The following is a 24646-nucleotide window of genomic DNA, read 5'->3' on the forward strand; positions in this document are numbered from 1 at the left end:
CAGTCAGTTCTTACAACTGTGCTCTTAACTCTTTTAATTTAGTAGGAGCCATTCTGTGTGGTGCTATGGATATCGGTGTTGTTCCCTGAACAAGATCTATAGAAAATTCAACTTCTTTGACCGGCGATAATCCGTGTAACTCTTCTGGAAACATATCAGAATCTTCATAGACTACTGGTACTGATGTAATCTTTGACTCAGACACCTTAGTATCCAACACATAGGCGAGATAAGCATCATACCCTTTTCTGACATATTTCTGTGCTGACATGGTTGATATCACATTAGACAAACCATCCAATTTATCAGATTCAATACAGATCATTTCACCATTCTGGCATTTCAACATAATATGTTTCTGTTTACAATTTACCATGGCATCATGCTGAGACAACCAATTCATACCTAGAATTACATCAAATTCATCAAACGATAATAACATCAAATCATTCAAAAAATAGTAACCCCGTATCAATAATGGACAATTCTTGCAAATTTTATCCACCATCACATACTGGCCTAGGGGGTTCGATACTTTAACCACGAATTCAGTAGATTCAATAGGCAATTTTTTATTAAACACTAAATTCATGCAAAAATATATGAATGTGTTGATCTAGGATCAATCAAAATAATTATATCAGTATCAAGAAGAAAAAAGTACTAGTAATAACATCAGGAGCAGAAGCATACTCACGTGTACGAATAGCATATGTTCTGGCTGGTGCTCGTGCTTCAGATCTGATGGTTAAATCTTTTGTTGTACCCCGACTACCACTCACATTGCCAGGATTACGAGGTGGTCTACCTCTTATAGTGGGGTTGCTCGGCCTTGAAGTTTGGACGGTATCTTTTTTAGGCTCTTCCGGGTAGTCTCTAAGATAGTGGTTAAAGGAACCACATCTGAAACATGCTCCGCTTTTTATGCGGCACTGTCCAAAATGTAGTTTATTACAGTGCTTGCATCAAGGTTTGGTATTTTTAATGTTGCCCGCACTTCCTACAGATATAGCCTGAAATCTTCGACTGGAGCATTGAATACTTCTGTCTCTACCAGAATACCCTGTAGAGGTGGTAGAATGATCATAATATCTTTTTTTATTTCTTTGAAGCCGACTGATATGACTTTCCTGTAAATATTTTACTTGAAGTTCGGGCTTCAATCTCAACTTGTCTCTTTTCCATACTCAGCTCTTCAGTTTTATGAGCTCGATCAACCAATACAAAAAATTCTTTCAACTCAAGAATCCTGACCAATAATTTTATTTCTTCATTTAAACCCTCTTCAAATCGCTTACATGTAACACCCCTAACTCGTGTCCGTCGCCGGATTGGGGTTACAAGGCATTACCTAACATAATGCCTATTTCAAGATTTTTTAGTAGCATATACAAAATGGGGCAATCCAATTATACCAAATTTGTATGCTTAATAATTAAACCAAATACGTATACTAACCATTCAAACAAAATGTAATGCACATTTCGTGACCACAATTAAATCGAAGAACACCATACTTATTCGAACACAAACCAATAATTTACTATTAACTTATATATATAAGAATTTATTTCCTATTAACATCTAATTATAATCTAAAGCCAAATAACTAAAATCAAAATAACATACACATAAACATGTATATATTCCAATTTGAAATTTGCATAATCATATACACAATTTGGTCATTTCAAAAGACCTTATTTCATTACCATTATAAAACCAAATTATATATTCAATTATGTATATGTACTATTCATTACATAATGTAATAATATTATGTTATAAAATAGAAAATCATATTTGTCATTTTATGCCATTCCATTAATCTAATATATATACCTCTTTACACCTAAACTTTGATATTTAAATTAACCCAATTCATTTGTAACATCCCATCCTAACTCTAAAATAAAACCTTAATTCATATTTCCATACATACCAAATATACAACATTCATTTACTTAAATAACCTAATCAATGTAAAATAGCTTAACGTTGTATGTTTTAATACATACATCGACCATGCTTATACCTTGTAATTTATGTCGAATCTCATATATAAAACATCACCAATATATATATATATACTATACCATATACTTACTATCCATCTACGATTAAACGAAGATCAAGATATATTTAAACCATAATTAACCAAAACCTAACATATATACTACAGAGAGAATTCAAATTATACAAATAATGCACACTTATAACATCTAATCCATACACCCATTATCAACTTAATATTATCATAATTAAAAGCAATCAATATTTAACCTATCTCACAACCTAATCCATTCATAACTCAATACATATCAACCCTGTAACACCCCTTACCCCAGACCGTTGCTGGAGTCAAGCATGAGGCGTTACTTGACTTAACTTAAAAGTTCGGGGCATAAAAATTTACTTTTAAAAGTTATTTCACTGTTCATAATAAGGCTATCCACCTGCACAGCAGTCACTAAATCAATTATAACGCGAGCTACGTAACTCAAAATTTAGATCCGTAAATTTTCACAAAAACTAGACTCATATATCCTTTTACCATAAATTTTTTAGAATTTTTGGCTGAACCAATTAGTATATTTTATTAGTTAAATTCTCCCCTATTTCATTGATCGACTTTCCTGACCTCTCATCACTAAAATTCAATTATCTCATTGTACAGACTTCATATAATGTTCTCACTTGTTTCTACAGAAAATAGACTCAGTAAAGAATCTATAAATAAAAATTAAAACTCATAACTATATTTGTAGAATTTTAAATATTTTCCAAATTCGAATAAAGAATTCCAAAACAACTTTGTCATTGTCTAACTAAAATGAGACTATCTCGAATACATAATTTCTTTGTCTACACGTTATTTTTCTATGAAAGTAGACTCAATAAGATTTAATTATATATCTCATCCACCTCTAATTCATTTTCTACTATCCTTGGTGATTTTTCAAATTTAAGTCACTACTCTTGTCTCAAAACCGATTCACTAACAATTTTTACTTTTTCATGATTTCTATGCATAATTTATCACCTAGACATTTATAACAACAAACACCTTCATACTTAGCCATTTTAATAACTATTCATCATCAAATATTTACATATCATTTTTTGTTCATATCTTAAGAATATACAATCGAAATGACCAAATCCCTATATATGCCATAGCTCAAAAAATTTATCGTCTTAAAATACCGAGTTGTGGTGGTTGATAGTGTGAACGCTCTCCGACGTCTTCAAGATCCCGACTATGCTTGATAATACTATATGAAAGAAAAAGAAATAAAAGAAATAAGCATAAAGCTTAGTCAGTTTACAAGTAAATAAATAACAATATTTATCATAAAAAATTATATTCATAAATTTTTATTAAGCATTAAGATCTTTACTTTCTTCTTTACTTACTCTCTTACTCGTTTACTTAATTGCTTGCTTAACTTACTCATTCGTTGCTGAAATTTCTTTTCTCAACTGATAACTGAGATACTCTTAATCTTATTAACTCACCTGAACTTGTCTATTAGGCTTTTACCTGAACTTTCATGTAACATCGTCTATTTATTAGCCCGTTGAATCACTTGGAATACTAAGGTGTACGAAATTTACGTCCATACAAAGCTTCATAAGGTGCCATCTTCAAACTCGACTGATAACTATTATTATAGGCAAACTCTACCAACAGAAAATATTTCTCCCAAGTGCCTTGAAATTCTAAAACACAACATCTAAGCATATCTTCAAGTAGCTGAATAACTCTCCCTGACTAACCATCGGTCTGAGGATGAAAAGCTGTACTGAAATTTAACTTTGTACCCAAAGCTTCCTGCAATTTCCTCTAAAACTGCGAAGTAAACCTCGGATCTCTGTTTGAGATAATCGATAACGGTACCCCATGCAGTCTGACTATCTATGAAATATACAACTCAACCAACTTGTCAAATGAATATTCGGCACTTCTCACCGTACAAGTAATATCTCCAGATTTTCAACGCAAATACAATGGCAACTACTTCTAAATCATGCGTCGGGTAGTTTTTCTCATGTACCTTTAACTGTCTGGAAGCATATGCTATTACTTTACCTTCCTGCATAAGTACACAACCCAATTCGTTCAAGGATGCATCACTGTAAATCACAAATTCTTTACCTGATTCTGGCTGTACCAAAACAGGAACTTCTGTCAACAATGCCTTTAACTAGTCAAAACTCTGCTGACACTTCTTAGCCCATTCAAACTTGACATCTTTTTGCAACAATCTTGTCAACGGGGTAGCTATCATGAAAAATTCCTTTACAAACTGTCTGTAATAACCAGCTAATCCAAAAAACTTCTAACCTCTGACACATTTCTGGGTGGTTTCCACTCAATAATTGCTGAAATTTTACTCGGATCAACTTTAATACCATCACCTAACACAATGTGTCCAAGGAATCTGACTTCTTGAAGACAGAACTCACTTTTGCTAAACTTGGGATACAACTGATTATCTCTTAGAATCTGTAAAACTGTTCATAAATGTTCAGCATGTTCAGTCTCATCAGGAGAATAAATCAGAATATCATCAATAAACACAACTATAAACTTATCCAAGTACAGTCGAAAGATTCGGTTCATTAAATCCATGATTATGGCAGGAGCATTAGTCAAACCAAATGGCATCACAAGAAACTCATAGTGATCATACCTAGTCCGGAAAGCAGTCTCTAGAACATCTAACTCTTTAACCCGCAACTGATAGTATCCAGATCTCAAATCTATCTTGGAGAACACAGTGGCTCCTTTCAATTGGCCAATCAAATCATCAATTCTAGGTAGTAGATATTTATTCTTTATTGGTACTTTGTTAAGCTTCCGATAATCTATACACAACCTCATCGAACTGTCATTCTTTTTCACAAAAAGCACTGGTGCACCCCACGGAGAACAACTAGGCCTTACAAAACCTTTATTAGTTAATTCCTGCAACTGAGCTTTCAATTCTTTCAATTCCAGCGGGGCCATTCTATAAGGAGCAAAAGAAATGGGAGTTGTACCTGGAACCAACTCAATACCAAGTTCAACTTCTCTAACAGGAGGCAAACCTGGCAATTCTTCTGGGAACACATCTAAATACTCACGTACCACTGGCACTGATTCAATTTTCAACTCTTGATATTTAGTGTTCAATACAAAAGAAAGATAAGCTTCACACCCTTTTCGTAAACATTTCTGAGCAGACATAACAGAAATCATAGAGAGAGAACTATCTGACTCATCTGAATCAACCCGGATAATATCACCATTTTCACATTTCAACTCAATGTATTTCTATCTGCAATTCACCATCACATAATGGGCAGTCAACCAATCCATACCAAGAATCACATCAAACTCATCAAACGACAATAGCATGAGATTGGCTGAAAAACAGTGACCTCTAGTCATCAAAGGGCAACTCTTACATACTTTATCTACTAACACATACTGGCCTAATGGATTTGATACTTTAATTACAAATTCAGTGGATTCTATAGGCTTGTTCATACTAGGCATCAATCTCATACAAACATAGGAATGACTCAAACTTGGATCAATCAAAGCAATAACCTTAGTATTATCTTGCTCCAACTCCTAGGTTCCTCTGTGATCTACCTCTGGTAGGAGCATTTCCTGATCTTGCACTCAGTATTACTTCTCTTTTAATTATTTTGGGACAATCCCGAATAAAGTGTTCTAGTACACCACATCTGAAACAGACATTTTCATTTGCTTTACACTCTCCAGGATGATGTCTACCACATTGGGCACATTTTGCCCTAGTGGGTCGAGTATTACCCGTACTTGCAACTATAGTAGTTTGAGCTCTAGAACCCTCAAATCTTCTGCCTCTGCTTCGACTAGAATATCTGGTTGGAAAATTTGATCCACTAGGAAACTCTCTAGGCATCTTGGAAGTAGACTGAAATGATCTGCTCATCTGCCTTTTCTTCGTGTCTTGCGCTTCAATTTCAGCTTTGCCTTTTTCTTTTTCTTTTAGCAAATCCTCTGCTTTATAGGCTCTCTCAACCAGAACAACAAGCTCTCTGCTTTCTAAAACTCTCACTGACAGTCGAATATCATTATTGAGCCCGTCTTCAAATCTCTTGCACATGTTAGCTTCAGTGAACATACACTCCCGAGCATATTTACTAAGTCTAACAAATTCGCGTTCATACTAGGTCACAGTCATCTTACCTTGTTGTAACTCAAGGAGCTCTTTTCTTTTCTGATCTATAAATCTCTGAATGATGTACTTCTTACGGAACTCCTCCTGAAAGAAATTCCAAGTAACCCTCTCACTAGGTACCACTGACACAAGAGTCTTCCACCAATGGTAAGCTGAATCTCTGAGAAGTGAGACAACACACTTCATACATTCTTCAGGTGTACAAGATAATTCATCAAAAATTCTGATAGTATTCTCGAGCCAAAATTCTACTTTCTCTGCATCATCGTCTTTAGTAGCCTGAAATTCTTCATCCCCTTGTTTTTTGATCTTATCAACTAGTGGCCTTTCTCTTATAACTGTACTTGTACCTATAACTGGAGGAGCTACATGGGGAATCTGAAAATCATGAGGGGGTGGAGATCTAACAGCCGGATTCGTATGAACAAACTCGGTAAACCATTCATTCATAGCTTGGAAAAAGGCTTTTCTAGCCCTTCCTCCCTGGCTAACTGTAACAAGCCTTTCACTACCATCTGGTGGCACCATCCCTTCTGCGGGAGCGGGCGCATTACTTTCTACATCATCTACACCAGCTCGCTCGGGATCCATAACAATAAAAGAAAACATTTTAAAATTGTCAGGAGTCGTCACACTATCAAACTACAAGTATGGCATGTCTAGCTAGACTCTTATTCATACTAAATATTCCGAGAATCGGTTAAACCTGCTCTGATACCAATAAAATGTAACATCCCTTACCCGAGACTGTTGTCGAAGTCGAGCATGAGGCGTTACTTGACTTAACTTAAAAGTTCGGGGCATAAAAATTTACTTTTAAAAGTTATTTTACTATTCATAATAAGGTTGTCCACCTGCACAGCAGTCACTAAATCAATTATAACGCGAGCTACGAAACTCAAAATTTAGATCCGTAAATTTTTCCTGAAACTACTCATATATCTTTTTACCATAAATGTTTTAGAATTTTTGGTTGAGCCAATTAGTCCAGTTTATTAGTTAAAGTCTCCTATATTTCACTGATCGACTGTCCTGACCTCTCGTCACTAAAATTCAATTAGATCATTGTAACGGCTTTATATAGTGTTCTAACTTGTTTCTAAAGAAAATATACACGATAAGGAATCTAGACATATAAATTAAAACTCATAAATATTTTTGTACAATTTTTAATGATTTTCCAAAGTTACAACAGGGGATTCCAACAACCACTTTGATCTTGTCTAACTAAAATGCAAATATCTCAGAATACATAATTTCTTTGTCTACACCATTATTTTTATATGAAATAGACTCAATAAACTTTAATTCTATATCCCATCCACCCTCTAATTAATTTTCTACTATCTTTGGGATTTTTCAAAATCACGTCACTACTGTTGTCTCAAAACTGATTCACTACCAATTTTTAGTTTTTCATGATTTCTATGCATAATTTATCACCTACACATTTATAACAACAAACACCTTCATACTTAGCCATTTTAATAACTATTCATCATCAAATATTTACATATCATCTTTTGGTCATATCTTAAGAATATACAATCGAAATGACCAAGTCCCTATACATGGCATAGCTCAAAACATTTATCGTATTAAAATACCGAGTTGTGGTGGTTGATAGTGTGAACGCTCTCCGATGTCTTCAAGATCCCGACTATGCTTGATAATACTATATGAAAGAAAAAGAAATAAAAGAAATAAGCATAAAGCTTAGTAAGTTTACAAGTAAATAAATAACAACATTTATCATAAATAATTATATTCATAAATTTTTATTAAGCATTAAGATCTTCACTTTCTTCTTTACTTACTCTCTTACTCGTTTACTTACTTGCTTGCTTAACTTACTCCTTCGTTGCTGAAATTTCTTTTATCAACTGATAACTGAGATACTCTTAATCTTATTAACTCACACCTGAACTTGTCTATTAGGCTTTTAACTGAACTTTCATGTAACATCGTCTATTTATTAGCCCGTTGAATCACTTGGAATACTAAGGATTCTCAGGTTTCCTGTCTGGATATAACCTGCCAAAGCTATTTCCCAGACATAGTCTTACATGGGATGTTTCTTGTACTGCCAATGCCATATCCCAGATATGGTCTTACATGAGAGTTCTCATATAGATGCCCATGCCATGTCCCAGACATGGTCTTTCGGGGGACCTCTCATCTTGGTGCCAACGCCATGTCCCAGACATTGTCTTACGTGGGACCTCTCATCTCGGTGCCAACGCTATGTCCCAGACATGGTCTTACATGGGACCTCTCATCTCGGTGCCAACGCCATGTCCCAGACATGGTCTTACATGGGACCTCTTATCTCGGTGTCAACGCCATGTCCCAGACATGGTCTTACATGGGACCTCTTTACCCAAATGTCATGACATTTGTATCCGATACATTCCTTATGTTTCAACGGGACTTTTTAACACTGATTCTCTGTCATCTCATACTTGAGTCAACATTAGATATTTTCATGAAATAAATACATAATTTCTGAAAAATAACAACATTAATAATAATTATCAAAATATTGCATTTATTTATCGTAAACTTACCTCAGTACGAAAATGTGATCAAATCTAACACTTTAGTCCTCAGTCTTTTATTCTTCGTGATCTATAATTGCAGATTTAGCTTATTTAATACCCATATTCATCAAAACAGTCCTTGACTCTAACTTTGAAAAAATTACAATTTTGCCCCTAAACTTTTACATAATTACACTTTTGCCCCAAAGCTCGAAAATAAAACTTCATCTCTTATTCTTATGTTTTATAACATGCTGAACATTTTTACCTTCTATGACAACATCAAATTCTTACTCTAACACTTACTTATGAACATTAGGTATTTTTGTCGATTATGTCAATATACTCGTTTTCACTTAAAATTGACTAGCAAAAGTTGTTTAACATAAGTTTTAGCTTCATATTCTACCATAAAACATCAAAATAAACATATTTCACCCATGGGTATTTTTCCAAATATGAGCCGTAGGTTAAATTATTGCTAGAATAAGCTAAATTAAGCTACCGGGATTCTAAAAATGTAAAGAACATTAAAAACGGGGCTAGAATAGACTTACAATCGAGCTTGGAAGCTTGAAAAACCCTAGCCATGGTTTCCCCTTGTGAAATTCGGCCATGGGGTTGAAGATGGCCAAATATTGGCTTTTAATTTTGTTTTTAATTCATTTTAATAACTAAATGACCAAAATGTCCTTAATGAAAAACTTTGGAAACATGCCTAACCATGTCCATTTTTGTCTACCAAATTAACCAATGGTATAATTACCATATAATGACCTCCAATGTAAAATTTCATAACAACTGGACACCACTAACATGTAGAACTCAACTTTTGCCCTTTTTACAATTCAGTCATTTTGACTAAATTGAGTGCTCAAACGTCGAAATTTTCAAACGAAATTTTCACAAAATCGTTTTGTGAAATCGTAGACCATAAAACTATAAGAAAAATAATTTTTTCCTCATCAGATTTGTGGTCCCGAAACCACTGTTCCGACTAGGCCCAAAATCAGGATGTTACAAACCGCACCTATATCAATCACTTAATCTAATTCAAAAATGTCACCATACACACTACATTTACCTACTCTTCACAAACTTATACCACACTCAGATTTTCATAAATATATATACATCCAATAGTAAACCGAATACTTGCGGTAATTAAATTATAAGCATATTTCAATTTATAAGTTTGTAACTTATTCTTACCTGATTTCTAAATCATTGCCTACCATATATTTAATTTATATATCACCTAGTTAATATTACATAACCTATCCTTATTTATTATAACACATACATCAAGAATATTTTCTCTATATACTTTATTTGCTTAATCTTTTAAACAAAAACACCATCAAATGCATATTTATATATATATTCCTTATAAGTACTATCCATTTAGGCTTAAATGATTAAAATATACTTAAAACATAATTCAATTAAAACTGAATATTGGCAAGGAACTTAAGCCATTTTCGCATGGCTTTAATACAGACTCTTTCAAATGTTAAACTAAAACCAAGGCTACCTATACATGCCATCGTTTCAAAAGAAATTTCAGCTTAAAATATACCATGATTATTTGATAGTGTCATGAGCTTTACTGACGAATCCCCGAGCTCGTAACAACTTCAAAATCTATAAAACAGAAGTACACAAATATAAACACACAGTAAGTTACTTGAACCTTAGTAAGTCGTAAGCATGAATAATATTTAACAGTAAAGATTAAAAACACATCTTTAACTTTATAAACATAATATACATTTCATAGTCATACATCAGCTACATATATCAGTTGATAAACCGAATATTCTTTAGTATAAATGCATATAAAATATTCACCTTTAGTAACATAGTTACCAACTAACATTGAATTACATTTATATATATAAGCATGATAAATTTCAAACTCATAATCACATAATAAATACGATTCTAATTAATTTACTTACCTTATTTCTATATACTCATACAACTAATACATAACTGTACATATAATTCATTACATATCTATCTTCATTTTATATTTTCCATTGTACCGTTCGAAATTTAAAAAGGATACACTAATAGTCGGAAGGCTTGTACAATGCCAACGTCCCAGACGTGGTCTTACATGTAAACACAGATCGATGCCATTGTCCCAAACAGGGTCTTTCACGAAAACACAAGTCGATGCCAACGTCCTAGGCGTGGTCTTACACGGAAACACAAGTCGATGCTAACATCCCAGACATGGTCTTACACGAAAAAATTTATCAGAAAATCTCATGTATTTCTAGGGTTTGTACGGGCTTTCAGTCATTAATTATCAATTGAATTGAACTCAATTAACTTACCTCTCTCAATATATAGACAATCGGCCAAGACAATTACTAAAGTCAATAATTAAATTTATTACATTTCTACTATAAAATAATGAATTTAAAGAAATTTAAATGCGTATCGACTTACCTCAGATATCGACGGACACAGTCGACTACTGAATTACTTTCGACTTCCCCCGATCTAATTCCGTTTTCTTTGGTTCTTGATCTAAACATGTTCAAATTTAACCCTTTTATTCATCAAATCATTCAATTTAATCCAAAAATACATAAATGGGAAAATTACTATTTTATCCCTGATATTTTACACTTATTGCAATTTAGTCCCTATTGCATATAACACAAAATACACCAAATTTACCCATACTATGCTTAGGCCGAATATCACCCTAGTCCATACAAGTCCATATATTTAATTTATTTTTCATTTTAGTCCCTCAAAATTTTATTTTCACAATTTTGCCCTAATTACTCAAATTCACCAAGAATTCAAAGACAAAACATGTTAATCTTTCACATATCTTTAATATTTCATCATCAAACAACAAAAATCACAAGCTATCATCAATGGCAAAACACAAAATCATCATCCAATCCAATAATTAAGACATGGGTTTTGAAGATAACTTAGCAACGATCTCAAAAACATAAAAATTATCAAAAATCGAAGCAAAATTATACCTTAATCAAGCTAGTTTTGTGCCGAAACTTAGCTTTGTCTTCTTTCTTTTTCTTTTACTAACTTTCGGCCATGAAGAATATGAAAATGATTTTATTTCCTTTTTGTTTTATTTAACACATTTTAACATATATTTTAGTTTACCATTTTAACCTTATTTACATAAATTATAAAACATATAATATAAGGGTAATGTTGACCATTGCCACCCACTATCATCTAAATGGCTTAATTGTCATTTAAAACCCCTATTTTTAAAATACAACAACAATTGGGTGCTTTTAGATTTGACCCCTAAATTTTTATTTTACCCGATTAAGTCATTTTCTTTAATCAATCACTCAAATGATAAAATTTAAACACGGAAATTTCACACAATCAAATTCACACATAATAAACACACAAAATAATATTAAAATATTTTTTGGCTTGGATTTGTGGTCCCAAAACCACTATGTTCGATTAGGGTCAAAATCGGGCTGTTACATTGCACATTGCAATTTCAATCGGGATACATTCTCTGTCATACTTAGTCGGAAAAATTCATGTTCATACTCAGATACAGTCATATGCCCTTGTTTGATCTCCAAAAATTCTTTCCGTTTCTGATTAAGAAATCTCTAACTGATATATTTCTTTTTGAACTTAGTTTGGAAAAATTCCCAAGTGACCATCTCCTTCGGTACAACAAAAATTAAAGTGTTCCACCGCATGTAAGCTGAGTCTTTTAGCAGTGATACAGCACATTTTAGACATTCAGCTGGTGTACAAGACAATTCATCCAAAATGCTGATAGTGTTTTCTAGCCAGAATTCAGCCCTTTCTGGATCATCTTCAGTGGTAGCTCTAAATTCTTCTACCCCGTATTTACGAAGTTTATCTACAGGAGGCTTACCGGTTCTAACAAGTTCTATACCTTGAGGCATATCGGGAACTGGTTGAGAAACAGGAGGGGTGGAGGTTGTTGCACAGCCATATTTGTTCTTATATATTCGGTAAACCATTCATTCATCATTTGGAAGAAGGATTCTTTTGTCTCTCCTCCTCGGCCCTCAGATACCGGCCTTCTACTATTAGATGCTGCTCTTTGAACTAAAGCTTGAGCATTGCTCTCAGCTTCTTCGGATTCAACTCGGTTGGACGACATTACTATATGAAAAACATGTTTAAAATGGTTAGGAGATATCACACTATCACATGTTATATAATGACATGTATAACTAGACTCGAACATGCCACGTTAGTCCCAGATTCAGCTAAACCGTAGCTCTGATACCAATAAATGTAACACCCCTAACTCGTACTCATCGCTGGACTAGGGTTACGGAGCATTACCGAAATATACAGTTACAATACAAACATTTAATATTATTTAACATTCATGTTAGAAATTATTCATAAAGTCCCTTATATGAGCCCTCGAGGCCCAAAACATGCATTAAAAATAAGCCGAGACTAAACCAGGTACTCAGAGAATTTTTCGCAAAATCTCAAAATTTTTCCAAGGTGTAGGGGACACATGTCCGTCTGGTTTGGCCGTGTGGCTCCATCAATTTTCTTTTATTCGAACGAGACTTAATATTTATCGGACATTGTCGGATACGCGTTTGATTTTCATGCAAGGCAATTACACAATTCACATACACAACATTTAATTCAAACATATAAATTTACAATTTAGTTACACGAACTTACCTTGACAGGTATTCGTGAATTGTAATATTCTAATCCGATACTTTTTTTTCTTCGATCCAATTCCGTATTTGGTCTATTCGGATCTATACGTGGAAATTTAGCTCAATTTAATACAATTCATATTTAATTCAATCCAATTCAAATATTAGGCAAAATTATTATCTTCCCCCTATACTTTTGATTAATTTCAATTTCGTCCCTAGGTTTAGAAAATGAAATTCATGCAATTTAATCCTTATTTCAAGCCTAGCTGATTTTTACATGTAAAATTAACAGCCCATATATTTCATAAAATTCAAAATTTTTCCATGAATTTTACATCTTTACAAATTAGTCCCTAAATCATAATTTCATCAAAATTCACTTTACAAAAGTTGTTTATCTATCAACTACCTTTTATTTTATACCATAAAACTTCATAATTCAACTATATTCATCCATGGTAAAACCCTACTACTTTGATGACCTAGTAAATTAATCCATGAGATAGCTAGATTAAGCTATTACGATCTCAAAATATAAAAATTACTAAAAACATGACTTGAATCTTGAACTAATTTAGCAAAATAAGCTTGCTACCTTCAAGCTCTTCTAACTACGGTTTCCATGTAAAAATAATTTGGGAAATATGATAATATGATGATATTTTCATTATTTAATCACTTATCATCTTTTATTATTTTTACTTTCCAATTTAGTCATTTTCGTATTTAATTTTTCATGGATGAATCATTATACTTATCTACTAACTCCTCTTAATGGTCTATTTGTCATATAAGGACCTGCAATTTTGAATTCCATAGCTATCTGATACCTATAGCTACTAGAACTCAACTTTTGCATTTTATGCAATTTGGTCCTTTCTATCTAATTAAACATGTAATCGGTAAAATTTTCTTAATGAAATTTTCATACGATATTTCAATCATAATGTAGACTATGAAATACTATTAAAATAATTTTCTTTTTAGACTCAGATTTGTGATCTCGAAACCAATGTTCCGATTTAACTGAAAACGGGCTATTACAGAGAGTGCAAGAGGAATGTTGAGAAACGAGGAATGATCTTAGAGTGAGGGATGGCAAGGCATTTATAGGTGAAGGTAGGGGTTTGAGTTTACTAAAAATAGGTTTAAATTTACTTCCTTCCCTCTCTCATGTGACTGACCATGCTTCAAGGAACAATGGATAACCAAATCTTCTTAATTTGAATTTCAAATTCAAGCTAAAAATAGCTATAGAGTGGACGGTTTCAACAGAGAAGTTGTTGGGCTGAATTCTAATTATTTTTTAATTGTAAGAACCTTCAATTAATTATCCCAAAATAAATTTTGGGCAACCACCTTTAAGTGCCGAATTTAGGCTCTTAGTTCTTATTATTGGACGATTTTTTAGTCCAAAACTTACCAGACATGTCCATCTTTTATCACCTTCTTTATTAGGTCAAGCAGTAAACCTCATGCCCCAAATTGCATGATCTTGCCGTCCACATGGATAACTTGTACATGTCCATGTTTTGTTTATTTAAATCATGTCTCCAATGGACCTTCTGCATAGTGAAAAATACATACATTAATAAAAATATGCATGAAAATCATGTAATTAAGCATAATTTCACATACTTTCTAAATTCATGTCTAAAATTACTAATTAAGTAAAATTCACTTATTTCATTAATAATTACTCAAGATAAACATATTTATTAAGTAAAAATTTGGTAAAAATATATAGAAAAGCCCTATATAATTTCATGTTTACACACCCCAAAACTTAAATCATTGCTCATCCTGAGTAATGTTAATGCACAACACAGTTTTTGCTACAGGCAAATTTGCAAAATAATAAAGTAGTGTCAATCTTCACACAGAATCATGCATCGAAAAAATCATGCTAAAAATATTATTTATTAATAAGTAGCTCGAATAAAAATATTATTTCTAACTTTATACTAAGCACATTATAATATCAATATGAATCATAGTTTGCATACATTTTCAAAGTCATACATAACATTCACCAATCAATATGCTTTCTTTATCAACTAAACATAGTTATCCCAAGGTTTACTAATTGGACTTCATAAGTTGAGCTTAGTAATTCCTCTTCACTAATGTAGTTGGTATAATCATCCAATCAATAGGTCTTTTATTAGGTTGTAATGGGGCTAGGCTAAAGGTAGGGATAAAGAGAAGAAATGATTTTTAGGTTCAAAACATCTTAACCTTAACTCTGTCTTGGATCCTTTTCGTGTCACAACCTTCATATAATTGGGTCTTTAGAACACCCCCAAACTTATTCCGAGCTCATGCTCAACTTTTACTATTTTTTAGACTTTGAGCAAACTTTGCTATTTATTTTTGAGATTTTTTTAGCAATCTTCCTTTGCTTTTTATTCTTTTGAACAAACTCACATTCGTTTTTTTAATAAAATGAAGAGTATGTACATCTTTTCATATCTTTTTCTCAAACTTTGATCACCAAGACAAATTCAGTTAAGTTATGTGCAAAAGAATAGGATAAAATAAAAAAGATGATAATGTGGCTTATAATGTAGGTAATTTTCAATAAACATGCCATTCAGCTCAAAATTTAAGTTTCAAGGGTTAAATTCATAAGGTTGGCTTGAAAGGCCGAAACGATCCAAAGAAAGTATTCCTATATCATATTAGATTCTTATACCTACTAGGATTTCACCTCAAGAAAGTTACTAAATCAATTCTAAAGACTTAAACCTTTACACATGTCTATTTCTTAAGAAATCAAATTTTCATGGCAAATACTACATAAGACTAAAGATCATACAAGCATTATATCACTCAAGATAACATACGAATAACTTAGATAAAAAAATCATGCTTTCATTTGAACATTCTTATGAAAAAATTTCTTTCTAAACATTCATTTATTTTAGCATACTTAAGTAAAAAAAATTGAAAACATACTTCAAAATTCATGAGAAATGCCTTACCCCCTTTAATAAAAAGCAATGTTCCCATTACGAAAAAAAAGGTAATGAACGAAAACTTAACACCAGGTAGGGTTGCAAGAAAGAGAGGTGAGTCATAAAGATTGCTTAAGTACCAAGTCTTTCTCCATAATCCAATCCTAGACGTGTTCATTCCCATTACCACATCTCTTTATTCTTTTCTCTATTGAAGAGGCATTGAGCTTATTTTATTCATGCTTGCTATTTATTATGAGAAAGCAAAATTCTAACTAGGAAAGAAAAATAAACACCTAAAAAGAAATAAAAACTAAAGGAAAATAATTTCCCCCTTTTATTTATTTGACTCATCCTCCTCATCTTCGTCCTTTGATGCTTCGTCCCTACTTTCTTTATCATATTCCTTCCATGAATCAAAGATATAATCTGGGAACTTAGGAACAAAACAATTAGAGATGTTTTTAAAAGTATTTCTTACAGAATCATCTCTAAATTTTGCATATTTCCAATAAGCCTATTGTTGCTTATGCATAAACTTCATCATATTGATCATAATTGACAAATTTGATTTCTTTACAATGTTTGAAGAAGTGGGCATTAGAATGGTCAACTCAGGATCAATACTTGGTTCAACTGGCTCATCAACATTTGGCTCCTCTCTTGGTTTAGAAACTTCTGGTTCCTTTCTTGCACTTTTTAATCTTGCATCATAGGTTCATTCAGGTTCATTGCAGAAGATCTAGTTCTTTTGCAAGTTGTGGACATTTTTCCAAAAAAGTAAGCAAAATGAATGAAAAACAAATTGGCAAAGGTTGAGAGAAAGGTTTTGTGATGATGATTGTTTTGCGGTAGCGACGATTTTGCGGTGGCGCAAAGCTCGCGACGATGATAGAATGCGGCGGCGATAGGGATACAATAGCGAAAGGGTTACTTTGGCAAAGTCGTGCGATAACAGTACTAAGGGCTTGCAACAAGGAAAAAATTTGGGAGAACTTTTGGGATTTAGGCCGACGACTAAGAGGGAAAAGAATGAGTGGTTTAGGGTTTAAGCTAATAGCTTGAAGGGTTGTGAAAATTATGAAGGTAGATAGGGGGTTATATAGTGATGAATTAGGGCAATTTTGTAGCTAAAATTTAGCTAATTTAAGTGACTTGGATGACAAGTAATATGGAGGGAAATATGATGGAAAAATTTAGGGTTTTAGGGAACCCTATAAATGACAACATGTGTTAAATCTCTCTTCTTTGCTGCTCAGGCCTCAAGCCCAGTTGTATTTACAAACTAGAATACTTAATAATAAATAAACTGATTAGTACTTGGGACAATTTGACCCCCTTTATTAAACATAAACAAAATAAATTAAAAAATTAAAATTAAAAGAAAAGATAGAAAGGAAAATTAAAATTAAAATTTTGAAAATTAATTAGAAATTTTTTAAAAAATTACATTAAATTAATCCCTAGGAAAGGTTGGAGAGGTCACAACGGTCCTTCTTAAGTTGCAATCTCCTTAAACAGAATTAATTAAATGTACTAATTTAAGAAAATAGTTTTTAACTTTTTATTAAAAAGTAGGTTTATGAAAAATTAAAGGTCTCTTAATTCAAACGAGGTTTTAATTTGCTCAATTTCACCATTCCAATGGTGCTTGAGACGTTGACCATTAACTTTAAAAGTACCTCCATGGTTGTCGTACAATTCTACAGCTCCATATGGATAAACTTTGTGGTTGGTATAAGGTCCTTTCATGTTCATGGAAGTAAGGCATAAAGTGTAATTTTGTACTGTGTTAAGCGTAAGAATTTGGCTGAGTGTAAGAATTCCTTGAAAATATCTATAACGCCCTAATTTTGGTAGACACAAAGTCTGGCGTAGTTTTTGAAAGGTACAATCTTCGAATTGGTATTCGTCCGAATGTAATTGTGGCATAAGGAGTAGGTGAAGTTTAGTATGAAAATAATTAAATAAGGGTTCCATGTTAGACTGTTACAATTAAGGAATAATATATGAGGTCAAGTAAAATGATTTTGAGGATATGAGTTACACCAGTGGCATAGTGCCCTTGTAACTATGGTCCCATGCCAGTTAAGTTACAAGTAAGATGGTTAGAAACTAACCTGATGTGAACCAAGATAGTTAATAGAGAAAAGGAAACACTCTATTAGGTTTCTTAGGAGTTGTGGACTTTGATAAGACAAATAAGTAAAGAGGTATCACTTGTCAATTTTCAATAAGGCCATAGGTTATGTAAATATATACACTTGATAAGATAAGAAAGCCTTTCTTTTCTCTTCTAAAAATTTCTATTTGGAGACTAGAGGAACAAGAAATGGATTTCTTCATGCTAGGGTTGAAATTCTGGATTTTACCAGCCATTTCTCCACATCAAAGTAAGATTTATGATTCTTTTGTTAAGAGAACGTAGATCTTTAAGGGTACTTGGAAAAGATAGGACCAATTAGGGTTTTTTGGTTGAAATAAGGTTAATGGTTACACAAATGTGTTTTAATGATATTTCTCCATTCCATAAAGTAATGGTTGCAGCGGTATCTTGCCGATTATTGGATCTGGAGTCTAAGTTGTTACTTAATACTATCAGGTGAGTTCCTAAACTACTCTTGCATGTGTTATATACCTTCTAGAAATGTATGATGTGATGATTCTGATGAGGAATGTAAGATTTATGAACTTGCATGTATAGATTGCATGAAGTTTAATAGTCTAAGTACATGATGTAAATATAAAGGATAATGAATATTTGAATCTGAATGATTTTGGTGTGTATATGCGTCTGGAAGCATGAATGTATCTGTCATGAGTGAGTCAATGTATGGTGAGTCTGTGTATATCTCTGAAGTCCTTTAAAGGGCTCCATTGGGAATTAAAACATGAAACTCTAAAAGGAAAAGTCCATGGCCATGGCACCACAACAAAAATGACATTATCGTGTAAAACTATAGCTAGGATATAACATCATAAGGAAGACTTAAAGGAAGGTTATTTATTACCAAATGGGGTTCTTTGTGTATCTTAAGACGATAAGTGGCAAACCTCCTGAAATGTGAGTTTAGGTAAATCCCTATCAACTAAAACACTAGTAAAGGAAGCCTTTGTGGCGATCTCCGTTAAATGAAGCCTTTGTGGCTATTTCTGTTAAAGGAAACCTTCATGGTGTAGTCTAAAAGAATGGCTTTTGTGGCAACCACTAAAGGGAATGCCTCTATGGTGGACCCTACACAGAAAGAAAGGAACCCTTGGCGATCTTTGAAGGAATGTTATATATGGTAATCCCTAATGGAATAATGCATATGAAAAATTCTGAAAGAAAGACTCCGTGTGGAATGGTATGGCGAATCCTGCCTAGTAATAGGGGATGAAAACTAAAGCTGGAATGCACCAAAGCGTGTAGAGAATCAAGAGTATTCAGTCTATATGGTCCTTTGAAATAGGAGTGATTAAAGAATCAAGTGGGAGAAAGTTGAAGAACGTGAATGAGGTGATAGATATGTGAAAGATAAGTTAGGATCCTAGGGTATGGTATAACTTTTATGACATAAGAAATGGAACCTTAATGATGTACTTGCTAGAGTCAAGGACAAGAACAATGGGATAGATTTGGAGTCCTCGAATACGGCTTAGGTAGTTGAGGGATTATTCACTAAGTTCTATTGAACTTACTTCTGTGTCTGTCACAGGTAAGCTGATTGAGACTATGATAAAAAAGACGATGCATATAGAGCGAGTTTGGATTGGCGTGATTAAGTATTACTGTTTAGTCTGTAATAACACTTAGAAGTAAATGAATAAAATAATGTAATTAAGTCATAGTTGTTCACTTGTAAATCCTTACACTTGTAAATTCTATTGTAAACAACCTAATTTCGTAGCTTGTTTCCATATAAAGTGTAGTATGAAAGGTAATACTTAATAGAGACGAAAATTTGTGTGAATAAATTAAGTGCGAGTCTATATCAGAGCGGTCACACCTAAGATCTGAATCCAGCGAATTAGATTGGGTTAAGGGCATTACAAGTTTTGGTATCAGAGCATAGTTTAGCCAATTCTTAAAAGTAAAAATAAAGGGGGTGATCAGTTGGGTGGGTATTAACAGCGACGTAGGGGGAACGGTCGATAATGACGCGAGGGGAAATGGGGATGATTAGTAAGGAACGGTTGGGCTACGACCAATAGTAGTATAAGGAAAGAAATAAAGGAGGGGAGGGGATGTTAATGGTTGGGGTGTTCGATGGTTGTTAGTGGGGAAAGGAGAAAAGGAGATGACTGACGGTGGTGTGAGCAAAAGGCAACGGGGAAATGGATGGAGTGGGGACCAGCGGTGAGGAGGGAGAAGAGAGAAGGGAGAAGGGAGAAGGGAGAAGGGAGAAGGGAGAGATACGATGGTAATTGAGGAAAGGAGAGGACAGTTGTGAGAGGGCTGAATGGTGCTATGTAGGAGGAGGGTGTATGGCATATGTGAGGTTGGTGAAAATAGTTAAGAATACACAAAAGAAAAAAACTAAAAACGCTAGCTTTAAAAGATTATACACGGCCATGTAGGCCACACAACCATGTGCCCAGATCGTGTATCTCTCTGAGGTTGTGTGGCCTATTTAAAACTTTTTAAAAATTGTTCTAGCGTTCACACAGTCTAGGACACACCCGTGTGTCATTACGTAGACCGTGTGTTGTTGTCGTTCTCTTCTCCCAGACTATGTGAGTCATAAGAAAATTTAAAAATTGCTCTAGTATTCACACGGTTCATAACACATCTGTGGGGCTAGACCATGTGTACCAGAAGGTCGTGTCGCTAGACTGTGTGGTCTATCCTAGGCCTGATGGACCACTTGTTTTTGAGTGAAAAAAATAAAAGTTAGGTAAATAAGAAACTAAGCATGCAACAGAATTAAATTAAATTAAAGAAAAAAAAAACACTTGGGTTGCCTATTGATAAGCGCTTATTTAGAGTCTAAGCTCGATTTTCTGTTTCACCCACATGGTTAATTTAGATTTTGGAGCTAAAGCTTCTCTTTTGTTATCAATATCACCACCATAAAGTTTGACTTGATGACCATTTACTTGGAATGTGTCGTATTCTGGATGTGTTACCTCTATTGTGCCATATGGAAAGACAATTTTTACCACAAATGGGCACGACCATCTTGACTTTAACTTTCCAAGAAATAGTCTGAGCCTCGAACTGTATAAAAGCACTCGGTCTCCAACTGTGAATTGCATTGGCTACTTTAAACAAGCGTCATGGCATCGCTTTGTTACTTCTTTGTGCACTATCGAGCTTTCATAAGCATTTTCTCAACATTCATCTTGCTCATTGAGCTACAACATTTTCTTTTCACCTGCAAGTTTAGGGTCACAAATAAGAAATTTTATTTCCCAAAATGTTCTGTGTTTGAGTTCTAGTGGTAAGTGACAAACCTTCCCATAAACAAGTCTGTATAGAGATGTTCCTATAGGTGTTTTATACGCAGTCCTATAAGCCCATAAAGCATCATCTAATTTTAGTGCTTAGACCTTCCTATTTGTCTCTACGATCGTTTCTAAGATGTGTTTCAATTCTCGGTTTGACACTTCAACTTGACCACTAGTTTGAAGGTGATATGGGGTAGCTATTCTATGATGTACACCGTATTTCTTAAGAATCTTATCAAATTGAACTTTATAGAATTCTGTACCCTTGCCACTAATGATTACTCTAGGTGCTCCAAAATGAGAGAAAAGTTTCTTAAGAAATCTGACTGCCACCCTAGAAACATTAGTTGGTAAAGCTTGAGCTTCAGTCCATTTCAACACATAATCCACTGCTACCAATATGTATTTATTACCATAAGAATTAGGAAACGGTCCCATGAAATCAATACCCCATATATAGAAAATTTCATAAGAAAATATATAAGTTTGAGGCATTTCATCATGTTTGGAAATATTACCTATCCTCTACCATATATTATAAGAAAAATATACCTATTACCATATTTGAACAATGTGGTCCAATAAGGACCTGATTCAAGGACTTTATATGTTGTTCTAACCCCACTGTAATGTCCTCTCATCGGTCCAAAGTGGCAATGCTCCAAAATTTTATTCCCTTCTGGTATTAAAACACATAATCGAATCACCTGATTTGCACACACACAAAAAATAAATGGATCCTCTGAAAAATAGTTTTTCACATCAACAAAGAATTATTATTTTTATGATAAGATAAACCTTTTGGTAGAATATTAGCAACCAAGTAATTCGCAATATCTACAAACCAAGGGACTTCAGAATCAATTATCGCATAAATTTGCTCTTTAGGAAACTAGTCATTTATCGCATCTTCATCAAGCTTTTTAAGATGTGGATTCTTAAGCCTTGAGAGGTGGTCTGTTGTAAGATTTTCAGCTCATTTCTTGTCTCTAATCTCCAAAACAAATTCCTAAACAATAAAATCCACCTTATAAGTCTAGGTTTTGCATCCGGTTTAGTAAGAAGGTAGTGAAAAGCTGAGTAGTTAGTATACACAATAATTGAAGACAATATTAAATAAAGTCTAAATTTATCATATGCCAAAACCATAACTAGCAATTCTTTTTCTGTAGTTATATAATTCTCTTTTGCATTTGTCAAAGTCTTGCTAGAATAATAGATTGATTGAAAATGTTTGTCTTTTCACTGCCCAATAATTGCACCTACTGCAAAATCACTCACGTCACACATTAGTTCAAAGGATAAATTATAATTAGGTGCAACCATAATCGGGGCATTGATTAATTTTTCCTTAAGAAGTTTAAAAGCCTCTAAATATTCCTAACTGAAATTAAGTGGCACGTCTCTTTCTATAAAATTAGTTAAAGGCTTCGCTATTTTGGAAAGATCTTTAATAAATCTCCTATAGAACCCAACATGTCCAAAGAAACTTCTGATAGCCTTAACTAAACTAGGGGGAGGTAATTTTTTAATGGTTTTAATTTTTTCTTTATCAACCTTAATTCCTTTACTAGAAATTTTGTGACCCAAAACAATCTCTTCCTGAACCATGAAGAGACAGTTTTCCCAATTAAGCACAAGGTTCGTTTCCTCACATCTCATTAAAACTTGTTTCAAATTTTTAAGGCATAGATGGAAAGAATTATAGAACACAGAGAAGTTGTCCATAAATACCTCTATGATGTCTTCCACGAATTCATCAAAGATGGCTAACATGCATCGCTGTGCATCGCTAAAAAGTATCAAGGACATTACGTAATCCAAAAGGCATTCTTCCATAAGCAAACATACCTTATGGACTAGTAAATGTAATCTTTTCTTGATCTTTAGAGGCTATCTAGATTTGAAAATAGCCAGAAAGTCCATCCAGAAAGCAGTAGTACCTATGACCAGACAACCTCTCCAACATTTGATCCATGAACAGCAAAGGAAAATGTTCTTTCCTTATATCATCATTCAGCTTCATGTAGTCAATGCAGACTCTCCACCTAGTGACTCTTCTTGTTGGAATCAACTCGTTTTTCTTATTAGCCATAATAGTCATTCCTCATTTCTTAGGAACAACCTGCACAATACTCACCCAAGTACTATCAGATATAGAGTAAATAAATCCAACATCTATAAATTTAATTACCTCATCCTTTAAAACTTCTTTCATGTTGGGATTTAACCTCTTTTGAGCTTGCACACATGGCTTATAATTGTCTTCCATTTGTGAGTGCAAAAAGAACTGATCACTCTAATGTCAGAAATCTTCCAGACTATAGCGCTTTTGTGTTACTTTAGCACTTGGAGTAACTCTTCATTTTCATACGGCTTTAAGTTTGAAGCTATAATTATTGACAATGTAGATTTTTCTCCAAGGAATGCATACTTCAAATGACTTGGTAGTTATTCCAGCTCCAATTTAGGAGGTTCTTCAATGGAGGGTTTCGACTTCAGTTCCTTACTTACCTCAATGGTCTCAAACTCTTTTTGTCTTAGTGAAAACTCGTTAGCATCCAGATTGACTCTCACTTCACTTGTTGCTGAATTATCTCTATTGACCTCCACACCTCGAACAATACACAGTTCCAATGTGTCCCTATGAACAATTTCCTACAAGGAATCATGAATTTCATAATCAAAAGAATCGATAAAATAATAGGAATCATCTTGCTCACTAGAAACTCTCATGGCATCATGTATTTGAAAAACAATTTCCTCATCACCTATCCTAAGCACAAGTTTACCATTACTCGTGTCAATAA

Source organism: Gossypium raimondii, chromosome 8 (genome assembly GCF_025698545.1).
Source record: "Gossypium raimondii isolate GPD5lz chromosome 8, ASM2569854v1, whole genome shotgun sequence".
Taxonomy (NCBI): domain Eukaryota; kingdom Viridiplantae; phylum Streptophyta; class Magnoliopsida; order Malvales; family Malvaceae; genus Gossypium; species Gossypium raimondii.